Here is an 11,308-nt window from a genome sequence, read left to right as displayed (position 1 = left end):
GTCTCTCTCTTTATCATACATGTTTTAACATTTTCCTCCTAGTTTTAAAACACACTGTTTCTTCTCTTAGTTTTACTTCATCAACCTTCAACAACCTGAAGAGATATCTTCCAGTATTTCTTTCTAAGTACAGAGTTTTTTCTTGTTCATGTCACAAAGATATTCTTGTATAAGTATTTATATTCTTTTCTGTATTTCTTATCGTCACAAAAATGGTATAAATTAGCGACAAGTTGATGTATTCGACAACTGTGACACATAGTGGCTTTGTTTTTAAGACTTCACCACCAGTGAGTACCAATGTAGTTGTTGAGTTGCTGTGTCTTCTATCATTGGTATGGCATCCCACGAGAGTATTTGTAATGCCCTGAATCTGGCCTCCCACGAGGGCATTTGTAGTGCTTTTAATTTCTCTTTGTAAGACAGTTTTCAGTTCAAGAACACATTTTATGTTATGTCTCTGAACGTTGTCTCTTTTAAACTGTTTAAGGCGCGGGTATTATACTTTAGCCATGTGCTGCAGTTCCGAGCACTGATCCTTGTTGGATCAGACTAGTAACATCATGGTGACCACTGATCCTTGTTGGATCCCACTAGTAACATCATGGTGACCACTGATCCTTGTTGGATCCCACTAGTAACATCATGGTGACCACTGATCCTTGTTGGATCCCACTAGTAACATCATGGTGACCACTGATCCTTGTTGGATCCCACTAGTAACATCATAGTGACCACTGATCCTTGTTGGATCCCACTAGTAACATCATGGTGACCACTGATCCTTGTTGGATCCCACTAGTAACATCATGGTGACCACTGATCCTTGTTGGATCCCACTAGTAACATCATGGTGACCACTGATCCTTGTTGGATCCCACTAGTAACATCATGGTGACCACTGATCCTTGTTGGATCCCACTAGTAACATCATGGTGACCACTGATCCTTGTTGGATCCCACTAGTAACATCATGGTGACCACTGATCCTTGTTGGATCCCACTAGTAACATCATGGTGACCACTGATCCTTGTTGGATCCCACTAGTAACATCATAGTGACCACTGATCCTTGTTGGATCCCACTAGTAACATCATGGTGACCACTGATCCTTGTTGGATCCCACTAGTAACATCATGGTGACCACTGATCCTTGTTGGATCCCACTAGTAACATCATGGTGACCACTGATCCTTGTTGGATCCCACTAGTAACATCATGGTGACCACTGATCCTTGTTGGATCCCACTAGTAACATCATGGTGACCACTGATCCTTGTTGGATCCCACTAGTAACATCATAGTGACCACTGATCCTTGTTGGATCCCACTAGTAACATCATGGTGACCACTGATCCTTGTTGGATCCCACTAGTAACATCATGGTGACCACTGATCCTTGTTGGATCCCACTAGTAACATCATGGTGACCACTGATCCTTGTTGGATCCCACTAGTAACATCATGGTGACCACTGATCCTTTTTGGATCCCACTAGTAACATCATGGTGACCACTGATCCTTGTTGGATCCCACTAGTAACATCATGGTGACCACTGATCCTTGTTGGATCCCACTAGTAACATCATGGTGACCACTGATCCTTGTTGGATCCCACTAGTAACATCATGGTGACCACTGATCCTTGTTGGATCCCACTAGTAACATCATGGTGACCACTGATCCTTGTTGGATCCCACTATTAACATCATGGTGACCACTTATCCTTGTTGGATCCCACTAGTAACATCATGGTGACCACTGATCCTTTTTGGATCCCACTAGTAACATCATGGTGACCACTGATCCTTGTTGGATCCCACTAGTAACATCATGGTGACCACTGATCCTTGTTGGATCCCACTAGTAACATCATGGTGACCACTGATCCTTGTTGGATCCCACTAGTAACATCATGGTGACCACTGATCCTTGTTGGATCCCACTAGTAACATCATGGTGACCACTGATCCTTGTTGGATCCCACTAGTAACATCATGGTGACCACTGATCCTTGTTGGATCCCACTAGTAACATCATGGTGACCACTGATCCTTGTTGGATCCCACTATTAACATCATGGTGACCACTTATCCTTGTTGGATCCCACTAGTAACATCATGTTGACCACTGATCCTTTTTGGATCCCACTAGTAACATCATGGTGACCACTGATCCTTGTTGGATCCCACTAGTAACATCATGGTGACCACTGATCCTTGTTGGATCCCACTAGTAACATCATGGTGACCACTGATCCTTGTTGGATCCCACTAGTAACATCATGGTGACCACTGATCCTTGTTGGATCCCACTATTAACATCATGGTGACCACTTATCCTTGTTGGATCCCACTAGTAACATCATGGTGACCACTGATCCTTTTTGGATCCCACTAGTAACATCATGGTGACCACTGATCCTTGTTGGATCCCACTAGTAACATCATGGTGACCACTGATCCTTGTTGGATCCCACTAGTAACATCATGACCACTGATCCTTGATGGATCCCACTAGTAACATCATGGTGACCACTGATCCTTGTTAGATCCCACTAGTAACATCATGGTGACCACTGATCCTTGTTGGATCCCACTAGTAATATCATGGTGGCCACTGATCCTTGTTGGATGCCACTAGTAACATCATGACCACTGATCCTTGTTGGATCCCACTAGTAACATCATGGTGACCACTGATCCTTGTTGGATCCCACTAGTAACATCATGGTGACCACTGATCCTTGTTGGATCCCACTAGTAACATCATGGTGACCACTGATCCTTGTTGGATCCCACTAGTAACATCATGGTGACCACTGATCCTTGTTGGATCCCACTAGTAACATCATGGTGACCACTGATCCTTGTTGGATCCCACTAGTAACATCATGACCACTGATCCTTGATGGATCCCACTAGTAACATCATGGTGACCACTGATCCTTATTGGATCCCACTAGTAACATCATGGTGACCACTGATCCTTGTTGGATCCCACTAGTAACATCATGGTGACCACTGATCCTTGTTGGATCCCACTAGTAACATCATGGTGACCACTGATCCTTGTTGGATCCCACTAGTAACATCATGGTGACCACTGATCCTTGTTGGATCCCACTAGTAACATCATGGTGACCACTGATCCTTGTTGGATCCCACTAGTAACATCATGGTGACCACTGATCCTTGTTGGATCCCACTATTAACATCATGGTGACCACTTATCCTTGTTGGATCCCACTAGTAACATCATGGTGACCACTGATCCTTTTTGGATCCCACTAGTAACATCATGGTGACCACTGATCCTTGTTGGATCCCACTAGTAACATCATGGTGACCACTGATCCTTGTTGGATCCCACTAGTAACATCATGACCACTGATCCTTGATGGATCCCACTAGTAACATCATGGTGACCACTGATCCTTGTTGGATCCCACTAGTAACATCATGGTGACCACTGATCCTTGTTGGATCCCACTAGTAATATCATGGTGGCCACTGATCCTTGTTGGATGCCACTAGTAACATCATGACCAATGATCCTTGTTGGATCTCACTAGTAACATCATGGTGACCACTGATCCTTGTTGGATCCCACTAGTAACATCATGGTGACCACTGATCCTTGTTGGATCCCACTAGTAACATCATGGTGACCACTGATCCTTGTTGGATCCCACTAGTAACATCATGGTGACCACTGATCCTTGTTGGATCCCACTAGTAACATCATGGTGACGACTGATCCTTGTTGGATCCCACTAGTAACATCATGATGATAACTGATCCTTGTTGGATCCCACTAGTAACATCATTGTGACCACTGATCCTTGTTGGATCCCACTAGTAACATCATGGTGACCACTGATCCTTGTTGGATCCCACTAGTAACATCATGGTGACCACTGATCCTTGTTGGATCCCACTAGTAACATCATGATGATCACTGATCCTTGTTGGATCCCACTAGTAACATCATGGTGACCACTGATCCTTGTCGGATCCCACTAGTAACATCATGGTGACCACTGATCCTTGTTGGATCCCACTAGTAACATCATGGTGACCACTGATCCTTGTTGGATCCCATTAGTAACATCATGGTGACCGCAGATCCTTGTAGGATCCCACTAGTAACATCATAGTGATCACTGATCCTTGTGGGATCCCACAAGTAACATCATAGTGATCACTGATCCTTGTGGGATACAACAAGTAACATCATGGTGATCACTGATCCTTGTGGGATCCCACTAGTAACATCATGGTGACCACTGATCCTTGTGGGATCCCACTAGTAGCATCATGGTGACCACTGATCCTCGTGGGATCCCACTAGTAACATCATGGTGACCACTGATCCTTGTGGGATCCCACTAGTAACATCATGGTGACCACTGATCCTTGTGGGATCCCACTAGTAACATCATGGTGACCACTGATCCTCGTGGGATCCCACTAGTAACATCATGACCACTGAGCCTTGTGGGATCCCACTAGCAACATCATGGTGACCACTGATCCTTGTGGGATCCCACTAGCAACATCATGGTGACCGCAGATCCTTGTAGGATCCCACTAGTAACATCATAGTGATCACTGATCCTTGTGGGACCCCAGTAATGACGTTACCCCATTATTTTTTTTTTTCTTTTCACTTAGCATTTTTCGAACAAATCCTTTCTTTATTGCAATAATTTTCCTTTTGCAACTATAACAAGAAGTAACTTTATCTCAGTGTAACCTGTTCATGGTTATCTCCAGTACTGATAATTATTATTTACATAATTATCAAAGTCATTACAATGGATACAGATAATATATTTTACCTAAAATTAATCTGCACATTATTTAGTAAAATTTTGCCCTCCACATATTTTTTGTACACATTTTTGTAATTATTTTTAATCTCCAATGTTTAAAGAATTACTTTTAGTGAAACAGTCCTTCAGTATCGAACTTCTTCCTTATTCTCTTGTTGTATATTGCTTTTATATTTATCATTTTCCATTATTATGGCAATGTACATTCTTATAATAGTCTCAGATAGTAATAGAGGAGAGGTGATGACTTGTACACTTGGCTTCAAAACCCACCATGATACCTCATCTAGGCCGACTCCTTTACTTTTGTAAATTTCCATTAACAATTTCTCAGTGGAAATAAATGGTATAAAATACCGACACAATGGAAATATAAACACAAATGCAGTATAATGTGATCCTTTATTGACAACGTTTCACCCACACAGTGGGCTTTTCAAGTCACACACGGATCTACCTGGGATTGGAAGGTACGAGAGTATTTATAGGCATGTTCAGAATGTTGAGGTCAGGTGGAGAATGCTGCATCTGATGATCTACCGGGTGGGGTTATACAGTCTTGGGTAGCTTGGCAGGGGTATTGGACAAGTTGTGAGTAGACCTTCTGCAGTGTTCTATGTTCTTATGTGGGATAGCGATGAAGAAGTTTCTTGGCGAGTGGTTCAGCTATGTTATAGAAGCCATTGTTCTGGTTGAAATTGTTGGTTGTAGAGATGAGCGATGATTCCAGGATTCTTCTGTATTGAGTGTTGTCTTCTGTGGCTATGAGTCTTGAGTTTCTGTAGTTAATTAAATGGTTGTGTGAATTGCGATGTTGTACACAGGCATTCCTTGTATCGTCAGTCCTGCTTGCATATTGGTGTTCTGAAATACGTGTTTGGAGGTCTCTTGATGTTTCGCCCACATATAATTTGTTGCAGTCATTACAAGGGATTATGTATACCCCTGCAGAGGATGGAGGCTTGTCCTGTCTACTACTGGTGATGTCCTTGATGGTCGTGGTTGTAGAGGTAGATACTTGGAATGATGTTTTCGCAAAGATGTTGGAAACATGTTTGGCAATGGAGTTGGTTGGGAGGACTATGTATCTCTTCTCGGCAGTGTCTTCTCTGGGTGTGTTGAAGATGTTTAATGCCCGCCGTCTGCAGTCTCTGATGAAGTGACGAGGATAGTGGAGTTTAGAAAATACTTGTTCAATTATAGTGCATTCTTCCTCAAGGAACTCATTGCTGCAGATTCTGAGTGCACGTAGGGAAGAAGCCTATAATTACACCACGTTTAGTTTTTGGTGTCGTGGTGAGAGTAGAAGTGGAGAAGATCGTTTTGGTTGGTGGGTTTGGATAGACTTTAAAACGAAGTTCGTGGTCAGCTTTGCAGAGCAGAACATCAAGGAAAGGAAGTGTGTTGTCGACTTCTTCTTCAAGTGTGAACTGGATTGAAGGCTCGACCTGGTTGAGCTTGTCTTGGAGGAGCTTGAACGTTGAAGCGTTTAGGAGTTATGAGGAGAATGTCGTCAACATAACGGAACCAGGTGACAGACGAAGGAATAATGGTGGAGAAACGTTCGGCTTCTAGATGTTCCATGTATAGGTTCGCCAGGACTGCACTGAGGTGGCGCGAACCCATGGTAGTCCAAATGTCTGCTGAAAGAGGTGATTTTCGAAAGAGAAACACGTAAAGCCAACACATAGTTCAACAAGGTCGATAGAAATCGCTGGCTGGAATGGGAAGATCAAGTGAATCGTCAATTTTCCTGCGCAAGAGATCGATGGCTTGTGTAGTAGGTACTTTGGTGAATAGGAAGTTACGTCAAGGCTGGAAAGTTTCTTGTTCCTGATGTTGATGTTGCGAATGCACGGTTGAGAAGATCACCGAGTGTTTGAGATGTGCTGTACTGATAGTGCCCAAGAGTTTAGAGAGGTGTTTATGAGAATTCCTGAGAGCTGGTGGGGAGGGGGCACTGCCTATTCCCGAGGATATGGGCCTCAGTGGGATACCAGGCTTGTGAGTCTTTGGCAGGCCGTACATTCTGGCAGGTCTGGGGTTGCTGGGCATGGTGTGCAGAAGCTTTCTTCCCTTGTTCTGAGCCCTCAAAATGCGGCGAGTCCTTTGAAGAAAAGTTTTAGTAAGGTTGTCCACTTGGTTAGTTGTGAGAGGTTTGTAGGTATCTGGGTCATTAAGTAGATTGAGCATTTTGTTCCTGTAATCGTCAGTGTTCATGACAACAACACCACCTCCTTTATCAGCGGTGGTGACCCTGATGGTCGTGTCTTCTGCTAAACCTTTGAGTGCATTGATGTAACGTCGAGGTATGACTGGGGAGCTGCGTGTTGAGATGGCTGCTGAGATGATGCCTTGAAGATAGCCTTTTGGAAGTCGGAGTCATTGTGTCTGTAGTTTTTGGCGATGAAATTGAGGTCTTGTTTTGGTTTCGTAATTCCTGTTTGCAAATTTGAGGCCTAAGCTGAGGGGCTTCAGTTTCTGTGGTTGAAAGTGGACGAGATGAAAGATTTTGAATAATTTCAGGTCTTCCTAAACTTTTCCAATTACTATTATCACAGAGTGTTTGTAGTTTCCTAGCAAGTCTGATCTTCTGTTGAACATTCGCTGTGGTAACTCTGCTGCGAATGATTTCGGCGGTGCGTCTGTTCATGTTGCCCCGGAGTGTTGTGCCTAGTGTTCTGGCTTGGAGAAAAGCTTCCTTTGTAGCATTGTTTAAGGAAGCTTTTCTCCAAGCTGGTGATGTTTACATTGTACTGTATTAATAAAACACTCTTATCTGTTTTGCTGTTATCCAATCATCTTACATTGTATCTTCATTCTTTTTAACTACAAGTGTTAACATTGATCCTTCCTCTCTATTATTATTAATTTTATTATTATTTTGATTATTAATTATATTAAAAGGTAATTATTATTGTTATTATTAGTAATATTAGTAATAGTAATTGTAATATTATTATTTTTAATGCATCCACCGGTTCCCATTATTATTATTAGTAGTAGTATCATCATCTAACACCTGCCATTTTCCTATTATAGAGTTACTCTAAAAAGGAAACACATTTACCATCACTCATACCATGCTTCTCTTCCCAGCTGTTTAATATATTGCACAAATTTCTTTTCTCAGATTTTATGTTTTTTTCCCATCCATAACTCGTCTGTTATTTAAAGTCTTAATGTTTTCTCTTGTTAATTATTTTTTTATTATTCTTAGTATATAAATACAATGTTTATTTGTTGTGATGTTTTGTGTGCCAGTGTCACTTGTAGTGTCTGTCCAGCACTAGTGTGTACCTGTCTGTCCAGCACTAGTGTGTACCTGTCTGTCCAGCACTAGTGTGTACCTGTCTGTCTAGCACTAGTGTGTACCTGTCTGTCTAGCACTAGTGTGTACCTGTCTGTCCAGCACTAGTGTGTACCTGTCTGTCTAGCACTAGTGTGTACCTGTCTGTCCAGCACTAGTGTGTACCTGTCTGTCCAGCACTAGTGTGTACCTGTCTGTCCAGCACTAGTGTGTACCTGTCTGTCCAGCACTAGTGTGTACCTGTCTGTCCAGCACTAGTGTGTACCTGTCTGTCCAGCACTAGTGTGTACCTGTCTGTCCAGCACTAGTGTGTACCTGTCTGTCCAGCACTAGTGTGTACCTGTCTGTCCAGCACTAGTGTGTACCTGTCTGTCCAGCACTAGTGTGTACCTGTCTTGTCTAGCACTAGTGTGTACCTGTCTGTCTAGCACTAGTGTGTACCTGTCTGTCCAGCACTAGTGTGTACCTGTCTGTCTAGCACTAGTGTGTACCTGTCTGTCCAGCACTAGTGTGTACCTGTCTGTCCAGCACTAGTGTGTACCTGTCTGTCCAGCACTAGTGTGTACCTGTCTGTCTAGCACTAGTGTGTACCTGTCTTGTCTAGCACTAGTGTGTACCTGTCTGTCCAGCACTAGTGTGTACCTGTCTGTCCAGCACTAGTGTGTACCTGTCTGTCTAGCACTAGTGTGTACCTGTCTTGTCTAGCACTAGTGTGTACCTGTCTGTCAAGCACTAGTGTGTACCTGTCTGTCCAGCACTAGTGTGTACCTGTCTGTCCAGCACTAGTGTGTACCTGTCTGTCCAGCACTAGTGTGTACCTGTCTGTCAAGCACTAGTGTGTACCTGTCTGTCCAGCACTAGTGTGTACCTGTCTGTCCAGCACTGGTGTGTACCTGTCTGTCCAGCACTGTGTACCTGTCTGGGGTCTGCTTCCCTCCTCTCCTGTCTCTCACACTCACCTGTCTCTAGTTTTCTATTTCCCTCGTCCTATCTTTCTCTGATTCCATTTTCTATCTTCCTTCCATCGCTTCCCCTGTCGACCGCTTGTTAGGGAAAATCCCGCTATGTCCCTCATTTCCCTTAGATACGAATCCCTTGATGCTCCTTTACTGGGGGACGAGGAAAATTCCCTAAAGTTTGAGCGAACCCATCTCTCTCTCTCTCTCTCTCTCTCCTCCCTCCCTCTCTCCTCTTTCTCTCTCTCTTTCTCTCTGCCATTACCCTCCTCGTTCTTTTATCTGCTTTCCCTTCACGTCCTGCTCTGTACTTCCCTTTCGTCCTCTTCCTTTCTCTTAACCACACTCCCTCACTACTCTCCCTGTTTCTTCCCCTGATTTTACCTTCCTCTTCCATCTCTCCAGTAAATTCCATGCTATTATTCCAATTTGGTAATGTACATTCCCCTCCCCCCCTCGGGGGGGGGGAAGGGGAGTTACCGGAATGTACGATGGGGAGAGAGCATTCTGCTTTTCTAGTCTTGAATCGTACACCTAGAAAATACACGATAGTTCTAGATTCAGTTAGAAGCAGATATTTCTCAGCAGATAGCCTCGGTGTGGACTAACAGGTATTCTGCTCTCTCTGTTTGCTTTATTGACAGCTATTTACAGGTTAAGGATTCCTAACTTTATTGGCAAGCTAAGAGCTGTTACCTACATCAGCTCATTTGAAAGCATTTTTATTGTTATGAGACATACAAGTAGGGAACAGGATGAAGTTGGAGCCATCTCTCTCTCTCTCTCTCTCTCTCTCTCTCTCTCTCTCTCTCTCTCTCTCTCTCTCTCTCTCTCTCTCTCTCTCTCTCTCTCTCGTTATTTCTCTCCCTCCATTCACCGGCGCGCCATTTGCCTCTGACAGGTGAGTAACAATCTTATTTTACTGTGAAACTGTTGTTGAGCATTTTCCATAATGCTAATACAAGGTGCCTTGGGTAGAGTGGCAGTCTCATTAGTGCCAGGGTGCCAGAGTCACTCTCCCTCCCGCCGTGTTTAATATTGCAGCCACCAGTGCCAAAATTACTCTCCCTCTTACCCTCTATAATAATGAAGACACGGTGCCAAAGTTGCTCCTCTCTGATCATGTATTATAATGGTGCTACGGGAGTTAAAATTACACCCGTGGCACCATTAAGTATAAAAGTTACACTTAATGTGTGAAGGGTGTAAATATATACTTAATGGTGCCGTATGTGCTATAATTACACTTAATGATGCCATATGTGCAAAAATATCACTTAATGGTATCATAGGTACCAATGTCACTTCTCTCATACCTCGCATTATTGAACTATTCCTTTATTAGTTTTTTGTAGACGCACGAAGAAGACTAAATAAGTCTAACTTTCCTACTGATGGACGTAAACAGAGAGACTTTGTAAAGCAACCTAAACACGCCAAGACGTTGAAAAAAACACACTTCTCTCACTGAGAACTTTATAAAGCATTTGATTTACTATATATACTTCATAATTTTGTAATGTCAACAGTTTCGTTAGCCAGAGATATAGGTAAAGGTTATTAGAAGACAATACGAGGAAGAACTGTTGCAAAAGTAGGAGGAATGTTGTGCAGTGCTGGGAAGTTGATGCATAACACAGACATAACACTTGGGTCTCTCTCTCTCTTCTGAAGATGTTTCGGCAGTCAGTGGCGTTATCAGTGATGTTTCGGCAGTCAGTGGCGTTATCAGTGATGTTTCGGCAGTCAGTGGCGTTATCAGTGATGTTTCGGCAGTCAGTGGCGTTATCAGTGATGTTTCGGCAGTCAGTGGCGTTATCAGTGATGTTTCGGCAGTCAGTGGCGTTATCAGTGATGTTTCGCCAGTCAGTGGCGTTATCAGTGATGTTTCGCCAGTCAGTGGCGTTATCAGTGATGTTTTGCCAGTGGCCTTATCGGTAATGTTTCGCCAGGCAGTGGCCTTATCAGTGATGTTTCGCCAGTGGCCTTATCAGTGACGTTTCGCCAGTGGCCTTATCAGTGATGTACTGAGCTGATAAAGTCGATGGTTGACAAAATGTCTTCAGAATAAGGACACGCAGCTGTTACACATGTCTTATTTATCAACAAGGGAGAAAAGAGTACTAATGGATCAGAATACCAGGGGAGACTTGAGTAATGTTTTAACTCTCATCCTCTTCAAGGGGGGCTCCTTGGCGTGGTGA

The sequence above is a fragment of the Cherax quadricarinatus genome, chromosome 25, assembly GCF_038502225.1.
Source record: "Cherax quadricarinatus isolate ZL_2023a chromosome 25, ASM3850222v1, whole genome shotgun sequence".
NCBI lineage: Eukaryota > Metazoa > Arthropoda > Malacostraca > Decapoda > Parastacidae > Cherax > Cherax quadricarinatus.
This window is presented reverse-complemented; position numbering follows the sequence as displayed.